General features: G+C 35.5%; 1 protein-coding gene and 1 pseudogene across 3 annotated transcripts in view; one reads left to right on the top strand and one right to left on the bottom strand.

Annotated features, from left to right (window-relative positions):
• Positions 1–22,608, bottom strand: part of CNTLN (centlein) — a 421,157-nt gene that overhangs the window by 63,334 nt on the left and 335,215 nt on the right. The window lies entirely within an intron of this gene.
• Positions 1,474–6,775, top strand: LOC117099431 (annotated as a pseudogene).

Genomic DNA, 22,608 nt, shown 5'->3' with positions numbered 1-22,608 from the left:
ACAGAAAATTAATATGGGTCCTGATATTTTTTACATCAGTGCCTTTCTAGAATCTACTTCTTGTTATCTTACTGCCACTCTGTCCCATCTCAAGAAAGTCTCCCAAACCCCACAGTGTGTAGAGTTTATATAATATTCTCACTCTAGATTAATTTTGTTTTCTTTATCCATAATTTTGTATTCATTTTATTTATTCAATTGCTTTACAAATTGTCCCATTTTCTTTTCAGACAAGGTCTTGCTCTATTGCCAAGGCTGGAGTACAGTGGTTTAATCACAGCCCACTACAGCCTCAAACTCTTGGGTTTAAGAGATCCTGCTGCCTCAGCCTCCCGAGTAGCAGGCACTACAGTGAGTAAAAATACCCAGCTAATTTTTAAATTTTTTTGTAGATACGGGATCTTGCTGTGTTGCCCAGCCTGGTCTTGAACTCATGGCCTCAAGCAATACTCCCGCCTTGGCCTCTCAAAATGCTTGGATTATAGTCATGAGCCACTGTGCCTGACCCCCATTTTCCTTTTAATTTTTTTGTTCTTTTTCAGTTTATTTGTATGTTCCATTTTCTATGCTAGAAATATAAATTGCCTCTACCAGATCTGCATTTTGTAGTTTAACTGACAAGCAAAAAGCCTCTGGCCAGCAGCTTTTGTTTGCTGCTCTCAATTGTAACTAGAATCCCATGAATAGGATAAATTAGTCTCCCCTGGCCTATTTTCCCTTATTTTCTTATATGGGATTTCATTCACTAACTGCTTTTATTCGTGGCACCAACTTGACATTTGCTGGGAGATTTAGATATGGAGTACCTAGATTCAGAACCTGATTCAATACCTATCATTTATTCTTTTTACACATACTATGTAGTTAGCACTATGCTAGTTCTCTGTTTTCAGTAAGAAAAAGGTTATAAATAATCCTTGCCTTTAGGTAGCTACTAGTCTGTAATCCAGAAATACGTAACAATAAACTATAGTAAGTGCTATGAAGAAACAAAACGGGAAGCTGAGGGAACTGCTGCTACCTTCAATTCCTATCCGGTAAATGCTGGCCACAGCCTGTTTCCCTCCCCATATTCCCCTGATTTGTTCTGTAAAATGTGATCTAGAAGCTAAGTACAGCATTGAATGTACTAGCTTAGATCTATGACCACTCTGCTTTCCAACTTTTACTCAAGAGAAAGTAGTTGCCAAATCACTGGTCAGTAAACTGGGGGCAGTCTGAGGACATCAGGCATCCCTTCTCCATCAGGGAGACCTGGTAAACATTTTAATGTTCAGGAACGAACTATCAGAAAAAATAAAACAAGGTCCTTGGAAAATATTCTTCAGGCCCCATAATGAGAAATAAAGGTCTTAGAAAAAAAGCTGAGAAAATCATTTCCCTGATTACTCCCAAAACAATATATTTTTAGATACTCTCTGATCTTGATGTCTCAGAAGAATAAAATACTCAATATCTGCCTATTCAACGAACATGCTGCTAGTTGTAGCACATGTAAAGAAAATGCTATTGGGTATCCAACCAGTTCAGAAGCAGTGTTCCAAGGGAAACAAATGGGATTGGGTATAGCTCTTCACTTCTAAAATGAAAATGATTCTGACCTACAGTTTTTTTCTGGACAATATCCATCCTACAGCATTCAAAGACATAGTTCGGTCTTTCCCATTTGTTTTTTACCACTGGATTAAAAATTTAAAATAATGAACCATTTAAAAAATTTGGAAATAGTTGGGATAGTGGAGTCTGAAACATAAAGACACAAAATTCTAGAAAATACAGCCAAACATGAGGTGGAATGCCAGAGACACTGGATCAGAGTTTCTGGGAGGCCCATGCAGGAAATAGCTGGTGGCCAAAGAACACTTTGCAGTCCATGTTGGAGCAACGGTGAGACGCTCAATATTGAAAAAGGTCAATCAGTAACTAGAGTAAAAAGTGAGGCTTAGTTGCCATCTATAACAATAATGTACTCTCCATGTTTTCTTTCTCCTTTTGAAAGCCAAAAGGCTTGACAATCCAAGTAGAGAAAAGTGATCATCAAACGAGAATGATCTGTTTCCAGTAACTTCTCCAAAATATCTCATCTTAAATTATGCTTAGGACTGACTTAAGACTATTTAATGTTGAATACAGAAATAAGTTCATTTACATTCTGACAATCTGATTATTCCGATTCATAATTAAGTAGAAGCAGAAATTTTAAAATCTTATTATTGTGTTTTTAAAAAATTACAACATAAATTATGTTACCAGAATGTAAATTAATGAGACTGGAGAGAAAATTCTAATTGAATGGGATATATGTAAATTCTATAGGCAAGAACTCCCTAGAAAGTCACCATAATTTTAATGATATTCTCCCTCCTGTGAATAGAATCAATGTTCTTTGATTGAGAATATTATACTTTTAAAGGGGATAAAATGGAAAGAAATAAAATTCTGTATGTTGTCCAGGTATAGGACTAAATTCACAGTCAATTAAAATGTATGAGTTATCAAGACAATGCCATCATTTTCTATGTCACTAATAAATATTTTCCATATAAGACTTATTTAAAAAGGTAAATAGTTCAGATTAATAACTTCCAAGTTTAGTAACAAGACTTTTAAATTTAAAACATTACTTTTGTTACGATACTTGAGATCACCAAGAGAAAGAATTAAAAATTAAAAACCAATAACCAAAAAAAGATCTTAGGCAGAGACGTAATTATTTATGTAACAAAATTTCTTATGAAAAATCCACTAAGTTACTGCATCACTCATTTATAAACTATTTTCTGACAACTGCAGTTATGAAAGGGCTACACTGTGTTTCACAAAATGTCAAGCAAATGAAGGTAATATAGAGGACTTTTCACCAATGCTTTTGCTAGTAGTTAGACTTCAGTAGCCTTTAGAGACCATTAAGTACCTTTTGGCTAATTGGCCAATGGTAGATTAATCCTCTTTTTATTCTAGCAACACTATTTTAACACCCTTACACTCTGTCAATGCAGAGTCTGAATGACAAAATAATATTGTGCATGAATAATAAGCAGAAAAGTTAAATTAACATTTCATGTTTCACATGCCATACACAGGTGTCAGAAGAACTTCCTTTTTTAAGTCACTGACATTCAACTTTTTTAAACAATCTCATGTTGACATCTTATTGAGGTGAATCTTCCTAATTACTGCTAATTGCCTATCAAGCAAAAAAACTCTTTTCATGAAGTGTAGTTGTCTGGTACAGATGAACCCAGCTCCAGTGTGCACATTAAAGACAAAGCATGAAACTTAAGGTGCTACTTTGTTATAAGGTCATACTAAATATGGTTTGCAATTAACAAAGCAGTTTTTTTATGGGTCTGAAAATGCCAATCTGTCTTGATGTGTTCAAATTAGGTTCTATCAGAGAAATATGGATATCCGCATATGGATAAGAGATCGCTACTCTCAATAACATTTACAAGGAGTTAAATTAATTCAATGCCCTTATACTTTGTAACATAAGTTCTAGCTAATGTTCAATTAAATAATTATTTTGTAACTATGTTTAAATATTATTTCTCAAAATGAAAATCAACACTATTATTTCAAGTGTCAAATTATTCAAAACAGTTTACTAATACTTTTAATTCTGAAAGACCAAAAATACTCAAAACATTTAACAAGTACTTTTAATTTATATGAATACTTTTAACATTATATGCCTTTATAGCAAATTTTAACCTATGTGATATTAGCAAGGTAGTTTCTTTCAAAATAATCTGAATAACTAAATGAATGCATTTTAATTGAATTTGTTGAACCACATCACTTAAACTTCTGTTCCCACAAGTATGGGGAAAATAATGGATAGTAAAAACATGTTATATGTGAAATTTAGAAAGTTAACTAATATAATTGACTTTCAAGTATTCATAGGAAAAATAAATATTTGTCTATTCACAGGAAAAAAGAGTTTGACTGTTGGTTTGTTATTTCAAATCTTCTGTTTAAGTTATGAGAAGAAAAGCTCTCTTGAAAACTAAATACCAGGTACTAAATAGTGGAACAGATAATGGGAACCAAAAGTATATCCAGAATAATTCATCATCATCACTACCAATATAATTTCTCACTGTTTATATGGTAATATTATGAGTTCAATCGTAGCCCTCCTAAACACTAGACTTACATACAACATCCTTACTAATGACTATGAGGTTGCAATGCATACCCATTCTGACTCCTTTCCTCAATAGGAAAGAAAGACGATGGTAGTGCTATTTGATATTCTTTTTTTTTTTTTTTTTTTTTTTTTTTTTTTTTTTTTGAGACGGAGTCTTGCTCTGCCACCCAGGCTGGAGTGCAGTGGCCGGCTCTCAGCTCACTGCAAGCTCCGCCTCCCGGGTTCACGCCATTCTCCTGTCTCAGCCTCCCGAGTAGCTGGGACTACAGGCGCCCGCCTCGTCGCCCGGCTAGTTTTTTGTATTTTTTAGTAGAGACGGGGTTTCACCGTATTAGCCAGGATGGTCTCGATCTCCTGACCTCGTGATCCGCCCGTCTCGGCCTCCCAAAGTGCTGGGATTACAGGCTTGAGCCACCGCGCCCGGCCGCTATTTGATATTCTAAAGGAGAAACTGTGCAACGTCTTTCTGAACTCCTCTTTTTTACTCTCCTTTTCCTGCTTAAACTCAGTTAATTCAACATAGAAATAGCTATTCCTCACATGTCCTATATACTATTTACCACTTTAATTATATTCTTCCTCCACCCTCTTTGTCAATATTTTTTGGTACTGGAGTTGAGTGGTGGCAAGAAAAAAAGAATCCACCCCAATTTAAGAGATGATTTAAGTGAATGTCTACTCAGAGAACCAATTTTTTAAAAATGCCAGATCAACAAAAATAATACTTGATGTTTCAGGGTGATGTTAACAGCATTATCTGTATCTAAGTAAATAACGGCAGCCTCTGCCCTCATAGCCGAGGATTAGTCAGGCCTGGGGAGCTCTCTCAGGTGGCAGCAGAAGGAAGCATGAGGACACTGTACACAACAGAGTTTGGAGCCTCTTCCACCAAGAGGATCTGGCTTTGGAGCATCAGAAAACGAAACTGAATTTGCTGAAGGTGAAAGTGAAGCCAAAAAGGAAATTCTTAAAAACAAAGATTTGGCTGTTCAACATCCCCATTTCGATGGGCTTGGATGGACTAAATAAAGATACTATCACCATTTGTAAAACTGGGGATGTTTTTAAGCCTAAAAACCTCGTTGAGGTAACGTGGAACTCTCATGAAGCCCGTGAAAATTTTCTTCATCCAGGAATTTTTTAGACAAGTGGATTTTTTGAGTGATACATGTCAAGGTGACAATGCATTTCCAAATGGGTTAGATGTTACCTTTGAAGTAACTGAATTAAGGAGATAAATGGGCAGTTAAAACACTATGGTTGGAAACAATGAAGGGAGTATGGTACTTGGCCTCAAACTCCCTAATCTTCTAAGTTATGCAGAAAAGGTGACTTTTCATTTTTCCCATGGAACAAAAGAAACTTCCCATGGCCTTTCTTCAAACCATGTCCCAGAAACTTCAAAAGAAATTTATCTGTAAACTTATATAAAGTTACTGAACAGTTCCCTTGGTGCTCACTTTGGGAGATGAACAGAAGATGATCAGCCAAGTAGTCTTCCCATATGAAAGACCAGCCACACCATCAATTGAAAAAGCATGTGGTGAGACCTGGACTGCCACTTAAGGACAGCATCATTTGCTGTTTGAAAGTAAGGCAGACATTCACTTAAATCATCTCTTTCACATGCCATGGTCATCGATTTTCAGAATTCTTTCATCTTACCAAGAAAATGTGTTTTGCTGAAAGTTAACCAGGAACTGACAGGCTACACTGCAAGGGATGTAAGCTTCATCAAAGATTTTGAACTTCAGTTGAATAAACCACTCATATTTGATTCAGTTTTTTCAGTATTTCTCCGAGGTGGGATGTTGGCAACCATGGTGATAAACTGTGAGTCCTGCTGCTAGTTTTACCTTGGGGAACCAAAAAGTGTCCAAGGATTCAGCATGCACAGCGCCGGAACAGAGTGCAGGCGACCACCTAGGTGAAGAAGCACGCTGGGCCAGCGGCCTGCATCTGTATACCCCAACGCGTTTAAAGCCAAGCCAATGCAGTTTGGGAGAACTTTTCCAAACACTTTTTTTTTTTTTTTTGAGACGGAGTCTCGCTCTGTTGCCCAGGCTGGAGTGCTGTGGCCGGATCTCAGCTCACTGCAAGCTCCGCCTCCCGGGTTTATGTCATTCTCCTGCCTCAGCCTCCCGAGTAGGTGGGACTACAGGCGCCCGCCACCTTGCCTGGCTAGTTTTTTGTATTTTTTAGTAGAGACGGGGTTTCACCATGTCAGCCAGGATGGTCTGGATCTCCTGACCTCGTGATCCGCCCGTCTCGGCCTCCCAAAGTGCTGGGATTACAGGCTGGAGCCACCGCGCCCGGCCAACACTTTTTTTCTCAACACAGGAAACCTCGGCAACCTCAACTATGGGGAAGGCCCCAAAGTGTATTCGTGAGCTGGCTGAATGCATCTGCCGGTTTTATGGCACCAGGATTGTCTTTAGGCTTGGCAAGATGGCTCTGTTGGAACTTAATTACTAAATTCCTATGGGAGTGCAGACAGGCAACAGGATATAGCATGTTTTGAGCTGGTAAGGTTCCTGCAGCTGACACTCCAGCGGGAGAAGCTCTGGGACCCTGACGGCAGTGAGTCACCCACCTTGCAGTTTCTCTCAGAGTAAATGCAGATGAGAGATTCTTTGACTGCAGTCTATGATAAATACCCCATTCATAAATTTTAAAGACATACACACGAAAAAAGGCCATAACTTTTCAAGTACAGTTATAATGATTGAGTTGTCAGAAACAGAGACTATCAAATATCTGCAGAAGTCTCATGAAGATTGCACATTCATCTCTGATTAAACTTGGTTTTCCTAAAAATTAGATTTCAATACTTTGTTTTCCTGTCCTCATGGTGTGCTATTACAAGAGTATTACTTCTTATTTTATGGGTATTTTATTGCTCAAAAAGGCCTTTGTGGACTAGCCAGAGGAAATGAATATCCATGTATAGGATTAAATTGCTCATAATACTTAATTCCTACATAGGCTTCAAAAAGAGAGGCATCAATATTCCTTAGAATAATTTTTGACTTCTAAAAATTTATAATAGACCATGATATATTTCTGAAATTTATATTTTATAAGATAAAGAATTTCTCAGTAAGCCTCTGAAAAGCATGAATATAGACATTATTTAAATTACATTTGAATCAGTTCTTAGGAAGACTACATTATCACATTAATCTAAATTAAATATTACCAACTTTGGGGGTTATAGAGTCAAAGGCTAAAGATCATCATTTGCAGCTCCAAATTCATATATTCAAGCTAGTGAAAGATACATGTTTCTTAAATATATCCTAAATATGAATCACATCTTAATACTTAAAAACTGAAATATTTTCATGATAGGGTCAATAGTTAACTGTATGTCTCTCATTGATTGTACTGTATCTAAGCCTTGAAAATAAAGTACTTGGATGAAAGCCAGTCAAGGAATTTCAAAACCCTGCAACTCATTACAAATTTAACAGCAGCAGTACTAAGTATTCATATGATGTTGATCATTTATAAATATACCCTGCAAAAATTCTCAAGAGAAGCAATAATGTTTTTTTTTTCTATTCCCTGTATAAATTTCATAAGATTCCAGAGAGTGAAAAATGGACATTTTCAGAAAGGACTTTTAAAAATCTTTGGATTTGACGAAATAAAAACTTACTGATACCATTTAAAATGGGATTTTAAAAACTAAGGACTAACATATGTAAAAATTACCAAAAAAAGTCTTTCATAGCATACAGTAGAAATTTCTTTTTTTTTTTTTTTTTTTTTTTTTTTTTTTTTTTTTGAGACGGAGTCTCGCTCTGTCGCCCAGGCTGGAGTACAGTGGCCGGATCTCAGCTCACTGCAAGCTCCGCCTCCCGGGTTCACGCCATTCTCCTGCCTCAGCCTCCCAAGTAGCTGGGACTACAGGCGCCCGCCACCTCACCCGGCTAGTTTTTTGCATTTTTTAGTAGAGACGGGGTTTCACCGTGTTAGCCAGGATGGTCTCGATCTCCTGACCTCGTGATCCGCCCGTCTCGGCCTCCCAAAGTGCTGGGATTACAGGCTTGAGCCACCGCGCCCGGCCAGAAATTTCTTTTATATAGAAAAAAGACATTTGCAAAGCTTTGACCTATACTATATTATTTAAGGTATTTCTCACAGATTTCACTGAAAAGCTATTTTTTCCAACACACAAAATTCCACATAGGAACTTCTACCATCATCCTTCCCTTCATTTTCTATTCAGAATTGTTTTCTGTTTATCATATTCTTTCAAGTAAAAAGGCTTGACCTAACAAAGTAGGTCACTCAACAAATAAAGTCAAATAAATACCTGACTCTCAGGCAGTTATGCTACATCAAGGACAATGATTCATGTAGATCTTTAGTAAGAGGTTAAGTCTGGGTGTTCTTTCATTTTTACTAATCAACCCAGTTGATCTGCTTTTCTTCTAAATCAGTAGTTCTCAAATAGTAGATACTATCCAGATGTGTATTTTGGAAATTTGTTGGGGCACTTTTGAGTGCCACAATGATTGGCAACTGAAGTGGGTGACAGCAAAGAATACGTAAGTACTGCAATGTATAAATCAGTCTTGCCCAATAGAAACTACTCTGTATCCTGCATGACTCTGAAATTCCTGTCAATTATTCATGTAGGTGAAAATTAACATATAATGAAATAAACCTAAATCCTAACTCAAAATGACATACAGACAAAGTATTTGTATTCCTGTGGCTCTGCAAATTTAACTATCTTGTAAATTAGAGGAAGAGTAGAAGATGAGAATGAGTAGTTCTTTTCTTCTCTGAGGCAGAGCTATAAGAATGTAGGCTTACCACATGGCCAATACACACAGCCAAAGCTGCATGGAGAAAGCTGATCTGGTCTGGAATGAAGAGATGTGAGATAGAAGCATTAAAAACATTAGGGTGTCTGTTTCCAATTTTCTGTACCTTTACCAAGTCTATAATCTACAGTTCATCCTTTGATTTTGTGTTTTTTTCTTATGTTAGTTTGAAATCTGTTTCTATCACTTGCTATCAAGATAGGCTTGTTAATACAGTCTTCTTAGTAAAGTCCAACAGTCTCTTCTCAGTTTTCTATCAGTTCCTCTATGGGATCTGACACTGTTGACCAAAGCTTCTCTTTTTCTTGTTAAAAACTTTCTCTCCCTTGTTTCTTTATTAAAGTACTCAATTTTTCCTCCATGTTCTCTGTACAGTTCTTTTGGTTCTCCTTCTCTGACTCCTCTTTGCCCATATAGCAGTTAACTCCCCCGAACTTAAGATCTTGCTGCAAAGATGTGTTCCACCTCCAGCATTCTTTCTCTGACTAATGACATCAGTAGATTTCCTTCTTCATTTTTAATGAAATATTTCAATATAAAGAAAAATACAATGAATGCCTATGTATTAACCAGTCAACAAAGAATATATTACTAATACAGTTGAAGCTATGAACATCTCTCCTGGCCCACCAGAAATAATCACCATCCTGAATAACTTTGGGGTTTATTTTTCCCTTACCTTTCTTTGTACTTTTAGAATATAGATACATATAGACTCCCCAAACATATAGCAATTTAAAAACACTATTTCACATTTTAACAATCCCTGAAATTATAATATGACTTCCCTTCCTAGACACCTGCTATTATTTAAACAAATTTTTCTGTTAAATTGCATATTCTGTTGATTGCTGAATATGAGTACTAATATCTCAGTATATTATTGATCCAGCAATCTTGCTGAAATCTATTATAATCATAGTAATTTGTCTTGAGATTCTGTGGAGACAAGCATAACATATGGGAACTAATGATGGTTTTGTTTCTTCATTTCTAATAGATTTAACTTTCACTGCTGTCACTTATATTAATGTGCTAGTTAGGTACTCAAGTACAACATCAAAGACAAACAATGATAGCAGGCATAGAAGTATTCTTCCTGATTTCAAAAAGAATGCATCTAACTTCTATCATTAAGTATGATGGCTAGTTCAAGTTTTTGGTACACACCTTTTAACAACTGTTTCAGGTTTCTGGTAGACATCTTTTAACACAATAAGAAAGTTCCCTGCTAGTCCTAGTTTGCTAAGATAATTTTTATCATGAACAGACATTTAATTTTATCAAAAAATTTTTTTACCTTTTTTATTGTGGTATAAAACACATGAGATCTACTTTCTTAACAAATTTTCAAGTGTACAGTACATAAACTTCCCTCTTACAGCTGCTTATGCTTGCAGCCCATAAATTCAGGTATGTTATGTTTTCATTTTCATTTGTCTCAAGGTATTTTCTAATTTTCTTTGTGACATCTTTAACCCATTGGTTAAGACTGTTTGGTTTAGCTGGGCGTGGTGGCTTATGCCTGTAATCCCAGCACTTTAAAAGGCCAAGACGAGTGAATCACTTGAGGTCAAGAGTTTGAGACCAGCCTGGCCAACACAGCGAAACCTCATCTCTACAAAAATACAAAAAATTAGCCAGGCATTGTGGCTCGTGCCTGTAATCCCAGCTACTCAGGAGGCTCAGGCAGGAGAATCACTTGAACCCAGGAGGTGCAGGTTGCAGTAGCTGAGATCATGCCACTGCACTCCAGCCTGGGTGACAGAGCGAGACTCAGTCTCAAAAAAAAAAAAGAATATTTTGGTTAATTTCTACACATTTGTGGATTTTACAGTTGTCCTTCTGCTACTAATCTTTAGTTTTATACCATTATGATCAGAAAAGGTACTTTGTATTATTTCAACTTTCTTAAATTTAAGGTATGTTTTTGGCCTAACATGTAGTCTATCCTGGAAAATGTTTCATGTGCACTTGTGAATAATATATATTCTGCTGTTGTTGGGTAGAGTATTCTCTACACATCCGTTAGGTTCAATTGGTACACAGTTTTGTTCAAGTTCTCTGATTACCTATTAATCTTGTTCTATCCATTGTTGAAAGTGGAATGCTTACATCTCCTATTATTGTGTTGCTGCCTATTTCTCCCTTCAGCTCTGTCAAAATTTGCTTACTATACATACAGGAGTTCTGAGGTTTGGTGCATAAATATTTATAACTGTTTTATCTTCTAGGTGAATAGGCCCTTCTTTCAGGTGAATGTCTTTGTCTCTTCTAAAAGTTTCTGATTTAATATCTGATATTGGTATAGTCACCCCTTCTCTCCTTTGCTTTCCCTTTGTATGGAATATAGTTTTCTATCCCTTCACTATAAGCCTGTGTCATTAAAACTAAAGTGAGTCTCATGGAGACAGGATATAGTTGGATTCTGTTTTTTTAATCCATTTGGCAACTCTCCATCTCTTGACTGGGAAATGTAATCCATTTATATTTAAATATGGATGGTGAAAAAATTTCCTATTGCCACTTTGCTGTTTTCTGTCTTATAGCTCTTTTGTCTCTCTTTTCCTCTGTTGCTATCTTCCATTGTATTTCATTGCTTTTTTTTTTTTTTTTTTTGCAGTGACATGCTTAGACTCCTTACTCACTTTCTTTGTGTATCTTCTATAGGTATTTTCTTTATGATCACCATGGAGCTTACATAACATATATTGTTTATAACAATCTTTTAAGCTGATAACAATGTAACTTCAATCACATACAAAATATTCATACTTTTACTTCTCCCCTCACATGTAATTTGGTGAAATAAATTACATCTTTTTATATTATGTACTCATTATCATATTTTTAGTTATGTTTTTAATACCTTTTATTGTAATTTCTATTCCAGAATAAAAAGTGATTACATACCACTATTTACCCTTACCAGTGACCTTTATACTTTCACATGCTTTTAAGTATTGCTATTTAGCATCTTTTTGTTTCAACTTGAATAACTCGTTTAGTATTTCTTCTAAGAAAGGTCTAGCGGTGATGAAGTCCCTCTACTTTGTTTGTCTGGGAAAGTCTCTTTCACTTTCATTTTTGAAGACAGCTTTGCCAGACATAATATTCTTGGTTGGCATGTTTTATCTTTTTAAGGTGTACACCTCTTTAAGTTTATTTCTTAACCACGTTTAGTATATTTACAGAGTTGCGCAATTATCACAACAGACTAACTGTAGAGTACTTCTAAAGAACCTCATGCTCATTTACAGAAACTCCTTTCCCATCCCTGGCTCTAGTCAACCACTGAATCCACTTTCTGTCTATGGATCTTGCCTTTTCTGGACATTTTACATAAATAGAATCATACTGTATATGGTCTTTTATTATTAGCTTCTCCCACTTGGCAATATGCTTTCAAGGTTCATCCATACTGTAACATATGTTAGCATTTTACTCCCTTTTATTAATGAATGATAATCCACTGTATGGATACACCCCAGTTTTTTCTCCATTTATAAGTTGATGGACCCACAGGCTGTTTCCCCTTTTGGGCTACTATGAATAGTGCTTCTATAAATGAATGTACAAGGCTATTTGGTAACTCTATGTTTCACTTTGCAAGGATCTGTCAAACCATTTCCCAAAATGCCTGTGCCATTTTACATTCCCATAGCATTGTATGAAGGTTACAATTTCTCTATATCCTTATCAACACTTGTTAATGTTTGTCAACTTACTAGTCTCAGTGATCCAGCTTTTGGATTTGTTGATCATGTCCACTGCATTTTTACTTTCTACAATATCAACTCTGCCCTTATTTTAATATTTCTTTCTATTTTCTTTGAGTGTCATAGTTTGGGCTGCTATAATAAATTATCATAGACTGGGTGGCTTAAATAACAAACATTTATTTATCATGATCTGGATGCTGGGAAGTCCAAGATCAAGTTGTGGGTAGATCTGGTGTCTGGTGAGGCCATTTTCTTCCAAGTTGGCAGATGGCCATGTCCTCATCTATCTGCACATGGCAGAGAGCAGAGAGATCTACTGTTTCTTCTTTTTTTTTTTTTTGAGACAGAGTCTTGCTCTGTCGCCGACGCTGGAGTGCAGTGGCACGATCTCGGCTCACTGCAAGCTCCTCCTCCCAGGTTCACGCCATTCTCCTGCCTCAGCCTCCCGAGTAGCTGGGACTACAGGCGCCCTCCACCACGCCCGGCTAATTTTTTGTATTTTTTAGTAGAGACGGGGTTTCACACTGTTAGCCAGGATGGTCTCAATCTCCCGACCTCATGGTCCGCCCGTCTCAGCCTCGCAAAGTGCTGGGATTACAGGCATGAGCCACCACGCCCGGCCTCTTCTTCTTTTAATAAAGGCATTAATCCCATCATGGGGGCCCCACCCTCATGAACCAATGTAACCCTAATTAATTCTCAAAGGCTCCACTTTTGAAATGTTCACATTGGGGGTTATAAATTATGGGGGAACACATATATTTAGTCTACAATACTGGGTTTATTCAATTTCTCATTCTTAAATAAAATGTTTAGCTCTGTGATTTTTAGACTTCTAGTCTTACTACCAGTATTTAAGGACATAAATTTCCATCTGAGTACCACCTTAGCCACATTCTAAATGTTTCAATATGTATTATTTTATTGTCATTCAATCTGAAGTATTTTTCATTTTCATTTTGTTTTCTTCTTTGACCCATTAGTTTTTAGAAATGCCTCTATAAATTCACATCAGATATTTTATGTTAACTTTTTAAAGTATGTTCTACTTCACTTGTGTTAGACAGTATTATTCATATGATACAAATCCTTTGGAATTTGTGGAATGTTGTTTTGTGGCCTAATTATGTGAACATTTTTAATAAATACTTAGAGAAAGACTTTTTATTGCCCTGTTAATGTATATCTTTAATGACTTTTTATCAGTATTACTTAACAGTACTGATATTATGAATAAATGAATTATTTATTTTGAGCCTAAGTTATTATGTGTTTATATTTTAGAGGCTCTCTGCTCACTTTTCCAGCAAAGCTCCTCAAAATAACTCTAAAATGTATGCATATTTAATTATATCCTCCAATTCCTCTCTTTCTGTTCCCATTCCTCAATTCCTCCCATGAAGTCATTCTAATAAGCAGCAGTTGGCATAGAGAATGATAAAGTATATCATTCCCTTCTTGATATACTTTAATCATTTGGCTTCTAGGCTTCTAAGATACTCCTTTCTCTTGCTTTTCCCTTTCACTGGCTCTCCTTTCTGGTTCTTTCTCATCTGTCCAACTTCTAAATACTGGAGGGCCTAGAGCTCAGATCTTGGACCTTATCTCTTTTCTACCTATCTCCACTCCCTTGGTGATTTCATTTACCTTCATTTTTAAATGCCATCTACATACTCATGGCTGCAAAATTTATATGTCTAGGCCAGGCCTATCCCATAAATTTTAAACTCATATCCTGCTACATACTTGATATTTCCAGTTCACTAACAAATTACCACTTGGCTACAAACGATAAGCTGTTGTTGATTTTAGATCCTAAGGATTTAGTTTCTTTTTTTTTTTTGCAAGTTCTAGTATGCATTTGTGAGGCTCTTTTTAATATTTTATTCAACTTTCTTGGTATTTTCTCGCCACAATATTTAGTATATTACATTGTCACAAATACAATTCTTCTATCATCAACTTTCTACTCACTTTGTTAAAAACCTGAAAAATATCTTAAATACCTCTTTTTTCTTTACCTTCCCATATGCAGTTAGTCATCAAACTTTTTGTGTTATAACACTGAAAAGTCTCTTGTTTTATAAAAAACTTCCTATTTCTATTAATATTGTCTAGATCTCTTCCTAATCATTCCTTGATATTTAAACAATAATTTACCTAGCTGCTTGCATTCAATCTCTAGTCTCTCCAGCCTTAGTCTCAGTCCTTATTCTACATTAGAATCACCTGAGAGCTTTAAAAAACTACCAAGGTACAGGGCCTAACTCTTAGATATTCAAATTTAACTGGTGTAGGGTGAGGTCTTGGTACAACTAGTTTTCAAAGTTCCCCAGGTGAGGATAATAAGTGGTCAGGGCTGAGAACCACAGGCAAACCAGATTATTCACTATTCTCAACAAACTGCTATGTCAGTTAGATGTCTTTTCAAGCTTTCTTCTTTTCTTCTAATGACTTTGCTCAATGCTCACAACTTCCAAAATTATACCAAACCTTAAGGTTAAGTCCAAATACCACTCCTTCAAAAGCCTTAATCAAGAATGACAGCAATGAATGACTTTCTCTCTCCATATGGATTTAAACATCCATGGTATACATACACACGCACATATATACATATATATCTCTATACCTCACAATTTCCTTTTGTTATTATACACATGTACAACTCTGTTATTACACGGGACAAGGATCATATTTAATTCATTGTTGAATATCCCATTATTATAGCACTTTACATGTGTTAGGTACATTAAACTAAATTGAATTGTAACAAACATACCTATCCATGTGCATACGAATATTCTAGTCATTTAAAACTAAACTCTAAAATATATGCATAATTAAATATTATATCAATTAAATAGTGATAAATATACTATAATTTTTCACTTCCTGAAATATTGATACTGATGAGACATACCTACATGAAAGTATGTTGATGTAAAAAATGAGGACACTACTAGAAATATAAAATTATGCAATATATTATAACACTGCTTTATTTTAAACAAAAAAGAAATTTCTAACTGACGCTATTCAGGTCACATATTCTCATATTAATATTTTCTTCAGTAAAAGATAAGAAATGAATCTGAAAACAGAGTATAAGAAGTACAATTTTATAGTACACAGTGTTCTAAGTGGTAATAATAGTTTCCTACAAAGTCTAATATAGGCCACAGACATTCTGTTAACAAATACCACTTGCTTCATCTAGAATAGAAGACAGGACATAGGAATAAGACAGTCACGTCCAATTCCACATGGATTCTCAGCTCTGATCCTGGGTTTTGCACAGTTTACCTTGCGAACATGATCCAAGTGACATTTTGCAAATTCCTGGATAAATGTTGCTACACTCTGCTAGGAGAGAGACAGGCTATGTCATGCACAGATCAATAAGAGCACTGTGTTTCATCAGCCTCAAAATCAAAAGTGCTTCATCTGGCAAAAGCCATGGCCCTAGAGAATCTGACGTATATAAACTGAATACCCTACAAGGAATGTGTACTACACAAACTATTGGGGTAAGGTAAAAGAAAACTCTGGAGATTAGCAATAAGGTACAAAAAAAGTAGTTTTCTACTTCATTATTACTAGAAGTGTGAACACAGATCACAAAAATGGAAATGAGGCTATTTAAAATTCTGCAATTCTTGACAGGAAAAAAATGGCCCCAGGACAGTGTAATACCTTTAATCTTTCAAATAAGAATTCTGTAAAGAAATATAAACCAAGGACAAATACAAGTTTGGATACAATAACAATCACATAACTCCAAATACATAAATTTTTTAAATGAAGATCCATGAAATAAGGCCCTTTTCATATTAAAGAGTTTGCTAAACATCTCTTCAGATTTAGTAGTTTTCATACTCAATGTTTATATGCTACATTAACTAGAAAACTCAAGGCATTTGTTGAATGGGCTGTGCTCTGCTGTTTTTAATTCCAAATTCTGACACTTAGCAAAAGTCTTTTACTTGAGGCTTGATTAAACTAATTTAAGATTATTTGGTTAATGTAATTGGACAACATATGAAGAAAACTTGAAAACTCAAATTCTAACAAGGAAACTGCTTTAAGATTGCTATTGCCAAAAAAGTTTCTGAAGCAAAATGTGCTATTGCAGAATTTAGCTGGATCTGACTCAGATGGTAGGGGAATCAATAATTCATCAAGAAATCAGAGAAGACAATGATGTTTAATCATAAACTAAACAGCAGTATATATTTATAACATTTTTTATGAATATTGAGAAAATATGTAATATCAAATTATGGTGTGGCACTATAGAACATACAAAATTAGGTAAAGTATATTCTTGCTTTTAAATTGTTTATAATGTAAAAGGTAAATAAATATCACAAAAGGAGGCTAGACCACCACTTGGATAAGAATAGGGAAATATATTTATTTGTTTTTCTTGTATCCCCTAGCCTAGAGGCACAGCCACATTCTAATATAAAGATATAGAAATACCAGCTGGGTAGACGAGGGCTAGGGAATTTGTTAACTTGACAGGTCAGATGGTAAGTGTGCCCACAAAAAAGGAGCTACCCTGGCCAGGTGCGGTGGCTCACACCTGTAATCCTAGCACTTTGGGAGGCCAAGGAGTTTGACACCAGCCTGGCCAATGTGGTGAAACCCTGTCTCTACTAAAAATACAAAAATTAGCCGGACGTGTTGGCATGCACCTGTAATCACAGTTACTCAGGAGGCTGAGGCAGGAGAATCCCTTGAATCCAGGGTGGGCAGAGGTTGCAGTGAGCTGAGATCGCGCCACTGCACTCCAACCTGGGCAACAAGAGTGTAACTCTGTCTCAAAGAAAGAAAAAAAAAAGAGCCACCCTTTAAGTACTCTCACTACCCTTCATAGTCTAAGGTCAAATTCCACTTCATATTTCAAAATGCTCCTCCTACCATCTTTTAATCATAGTCTTAACAGCCATTGTGACAGTGCATTATCTTAAAAGTTTAAAAGGTACCATTTTTGGAGGCGTAGTTATACCACTGGAATGCAAATGCAGTATAAAAATAAATTCATAAAAATAACACAAGTCCAGAAAGCATTATTGGAACAGTAAGGGCTTTGTAGAAACTATAAAGCAGATGAAATCAGAATGAATGCCTCTCTTTCCAAAAATATCTCTTAGAAACAAACACCAACCAAAAAAAAAAAAAAAACCCCACTGATTATTCCTAGTAGAACTCTAGGCACTAAGCTCCAGAACTGAGGCAAAGTGGGGCAGAAATAAGCCCAGAGTAATTAATTATTCAGACAGTTTCTCCAGTCTCATACAGTCTGGAAGAAAAAATATTATCTTTGCAATATAGAATACATTCTTAATAACTTGTTTTTGGAGAAATCAAACTTTAAGTAATGGACTACTTTTAAAAGTCAACTTTTAATAACTAAAGACAAAAAAAAATTGAAAGTAGCCAGACAGAAATAATGCATTACTTATAGGGATATGCTAATTTGAATGACAGTAGATTTCTTAACTGAAACTATGGAGGCCAAAAGAAAAGTGGCACAATTGTTTTTCAAAACAACACAACAACTTTTTTTTTTTGTTAAAGAACTGTTATCTGCAAATTCTATATCCTTCAGGAATGAAGAGAGACTTCATAGACAATCTATTAAGTGTGCTATATCACTACACTTAAAAAAAAGTACATACCTTAATTAAAAGTACTTCATTGTTAGCAAATACTATAGAACACTCTATTCAACAGTAGCTGAAATCGTAATTTTGTTCAAGTTCCCATGAAATATTCAACAAGATAGACCATATCTAGACCATAAAACCAACCTCAACAAATTTGGAAATATACAAAGACTAGCCTCTGCTCATATGGGATACAATAAAAATTTGATAACAAAAAAGGAATAGGAAAATCTGTAAACACTCATAAATTAAACAATATATTTTTAAATAATACACACGTCAAAGAGGCAGATTCAGAGAAAATTTAAAAAGCAATAACGTAATGAAATGCAAAATAAAGTATATCAAAAGAATATGGGATGCAGCTAAAGCAGTGATAGAAGGGAAATTTATAGCACTAAACAGTTATATCAGAAAAGAGAATTCTAAGATCTTATAGCAAGCAGTTAGAAAAAGAGCAAAATAAACCCAAAGCAAGCAAAAAAAAGGAACTAATAAAGGTAAGAGAAGAGATAAATAAAACTGACAACAGAAAAACAAAGAAAATCAATGAAACAAAAAGCTGGCTCTTGAAAAATCAATAAAATTGTTGTCTCTAGCAAGAATAAGAAAAATAAAAAGAGAGAAGACAAACCCTCTTGTCAGAAATGAAACAGGGAATATCACTACAGATCATGCAGTTATATAATCTAATAAGAGAACAATATCATTAAGTAGAGTTTACCTCCAGAATATAAGAATAGATCAGCATAAGGAAACCTATTAATGTAATTCACTATATCAACAGAGTAAATTGGGGAAAACTCTTAGTATCATCTCCATAAATTTCAAAAAGTTATTTAACTAAACAATTTTTCTTAATTAAAAACTCTTACTGGCTGGGCATGGTAGTTCATGCCTATAACCCCAGAACTTTGGGATGCCAAGGTGAGAGGACTGCTTGAGGTCATGTGTTCAAGACAAGCCTGAGCAACAAAGTGAGATCCCATCTCTACAAAAAAATTTTTTAAATAGTTGGGCATGGTGACACACACCCAGCACTTTGAGGTTACAGTGAGCCATGATCATGTCACTGCACTCCAGCCTGGGCAACAGAGCAAGGCCCTGTCTCAAAAACAACAACAAAAACAAAAACAAAAAAAAAGAAAGAAACAAAACCACTGCAAACTCTTAGAAACCTAAAAATAGGGCTGAGCATGGTGGCTCACGCCTGTAATCCCAGCACTTTGGGAGGCTGAGGTGGGTGGATCACCTGAGGTCAGGAGTTCAAGACCAGCCTGGCCAACATGGTGAACCCCTGTCTCTACTAAAAAATACAAAAATTAGCCAGACATGGTGGCAGGTGCCTGTAATCCCAGCTACTCAGGAGGCTGAGGCAGGAGAATCGCTTGAACCCGGGAGGTGGAGGTTGCAGTGAGCCAAGATTGTGTCATTGAACTCCAGCTTGGAAAACAGAGCGAGACTGCATCTCAAAAAAAAAGAAAGCTAAAAATAAAACTTTCTTAACTTGATATGTTATCTATCAAAATGTACAATAAGCATCATACTTAAAGCTTAACCTTAAAGACAGTTATAAGTCAAGCTATTTATCACTTTTTTTACTCTTTAATTTTATTATATCTCAGATCACTTTTACTCTAATCAAAGAGTTTCCTTTAAAGAGGAATTTAGTGGAGAATAATATTAGATTTGGAGGTTAGATATTTTTTTTCTGATCCTAATCTTTTTTTTTTTTTTTTTTTTTTGAGACCAAGTCTTGCTCTGTCACCCAAGCTGCAGTGCAGTGGCCTGATCTCAGCTCACTCACTGCAACCTCTGCCTCCCAGGCTCAAGCGATTCTCCTGCCTCAGCCTCCTGAGTAGCTAGGATTACAGGCACATGCCACCATGCCCAGCTAATTGTTTGTATTTTTAGTAGACACAGGGTTTCACTATGTTGGCGAGGCTGGTCTCGAACTCATGACCTCAGGTGATCTGCCCACCTCGGCCTCCCAAAGTGCTGAGATTACAGGCATGAGCCACCACACTTGGGCAGATCCTCATCTTAAGAAATATTTTAACAGAGAATAGAATTTATACTGACGCATTTTATTTCAGCACACACTGAAGATCTATTCCACTGTCTTACGGTTTCTACTATTGCTTTTGAGAAGTCAGTTGCCATTCTAACATCTCTTGAAAAAACAATTTTCACCATTTAATCTCCCCTCCTTCAGGAATCCTAATTAATGATAGACCCTCTTTTTACCTTCATAACTCATATATCTTCTGTGTTTTTCATTTGTCTCTATGCCATATTCTGAATAAATTATTCTATCTATCATCTAGTCAAGTAATTCCCTCATCCAGTTAACTAATTCTGAAGCTCTTCCCCTGTATGTAATTACAGTCAGTGAACTTTTAATTTTACTTATTGTATGATTTCACTTCTAAACACTCTCTATGGTTTTCAAATATCAGGCCACTTGTAATTTCTTGTGCATTACAAATATTTTTTAGCACGTTGGCTGATAATTTAAGCTGTCATTCATTCATTCCATTGAAGGTTTTCTGTTTTTTGTTTTTTGTTTTGGTGCCTTGATAAATTTTACTTTTTGTCTCTAGTGGTCTGCTATTTCCCCCAATTTCTTCAGGTTTGGATTTACTTCATTTCATTCATGTTTCAAGGTACTGGGTCTCTCACATTGATAAAAGATCATCATAAGGATGAAAATAAATTTACCTTAAAACTAATGATTTAATATGGAAAACAAAAAGGCAGCAATTCTACTATTTACTTTATGTAGAGGAGTATAGGGGAATACTTTTGCAGAAGAGTTATCAGTATCCCGAAGCATGCAGAGAAGTGCTTCAATAAGATGCTTCCTAGTTTTCCTATGAAATACATTTGTTTGATCTCTTATCTTTTTACAGATAAGGAATTAATCACTTAGAAAACATGTTGCTTCCTTCAGGTGTTACACCTAGTAAGTGATATATCTGGGTACAGATCTTAATCTTCTACAAATTAAACAATGTTCCTAGGACTGTTAATTAATAGCTCACTGAAGTCTCAGGAATGGGTAAATAAATCAAAATGGATTAAAGACTTTAATACGAAGTCCACAACTGTGAAACTACTAGGAAAAAACACTGAGAAAAAATACTTCAAGGCATTGGTTTGGGCCAATATTTTTTGAGTAAGATCTCAAAAGCACAGGTAACAAAAGCAAAAATAGACAAATGGGATTATATCAAGCTGAAATGCTTCTGCACAGCAATGGAAACAATCAACAAAGAGACAACCTAAATAATGAGAAAAAAAACTTGCAAAGTTGTCTGTAAAGGGATTAATAACAATAATACACAAAGAACTCAAAACAGCAGCAAAAAAAAAATCCAATTAAAAATGGACAAAAGATTTGAACAGACATTTCTCTAAAAAAAAGACATAAATAGCCAAAAGGTATAAGAAAAAATGCTCAATGTCATTAATCATCAATGATATGCAAATCAAAACCACAATGAGGTACCATCTCACTCCAGTCAAAATGGCTATTATCAAAAAGACAAAAATTAACAGATGCTGGTGAGGAAGTAGAGAAAAGGGAATTTTCATACACTATTGATGGGAATGCAAATTAGTACAGCCACTATGGAAAACAGTATGGAGTTTCTGCAAAAAAACTAGAAACAGAACTACCATATGATCCAAGAATCCCATTACTGGGTATACAGCTAAAGGAAATGATATTAGTATGTCAAAGAAATATCTCCATTCCCATGTTTACTGCAACATCATTCATAACAGTCAAGATACAGAATCAATCTAGTTATCCAACAACAGATGAATGGATAAAGAAATGTGATATATATACACAATAGAATACTATTTAGCCATGAAAAGGGAATAAAATCCTATCATTTCCAACAAGATGGGAGTAACTGAAGGACGTTATGATAAATAAAATAAGCCAGGCACAGAAATACAAATATCACACATTCTCACTCACATGCAGGTGCTAAATAAAATTGATCACACGAAGGTAGTAAGTACAATGGTGGTTACCAGAGGCTACAAAGGGTGGCAGGAGTCGGGGTGAAGAGAACTTGGTTAATGTGTACAAAAATACAGTTAGGTAGAAGGAATAAGTTCTAGTGTTCAATAGTATACAGTAGGGCAACTACAGTTAGCAATAATTTATTGTATGCTTCAAAATAGTTGTAAGAGAAGATCTG

Source organism: Trachypithecus francoisi, unplaced genomic scaffold, assembly GCF_009764315.1.
Source record: "Trachypithecus francoisi isolate TF-2019V2 unplaced genomic scaffold, Tfra_2.0 Lachesis_group16, whole genome shotgun sequence".
Lineage (NCBI taxonomy): Eukaryota > Metazoa > Chordata > Mammalia > Primates > Cercopithecidae > Trachypithecus > Trachypithecus francoisi.
Note: the sequence above shows the minus strand (reverse complement) of the source record. Positions and strands in the feature narration are given on the sequence as shown.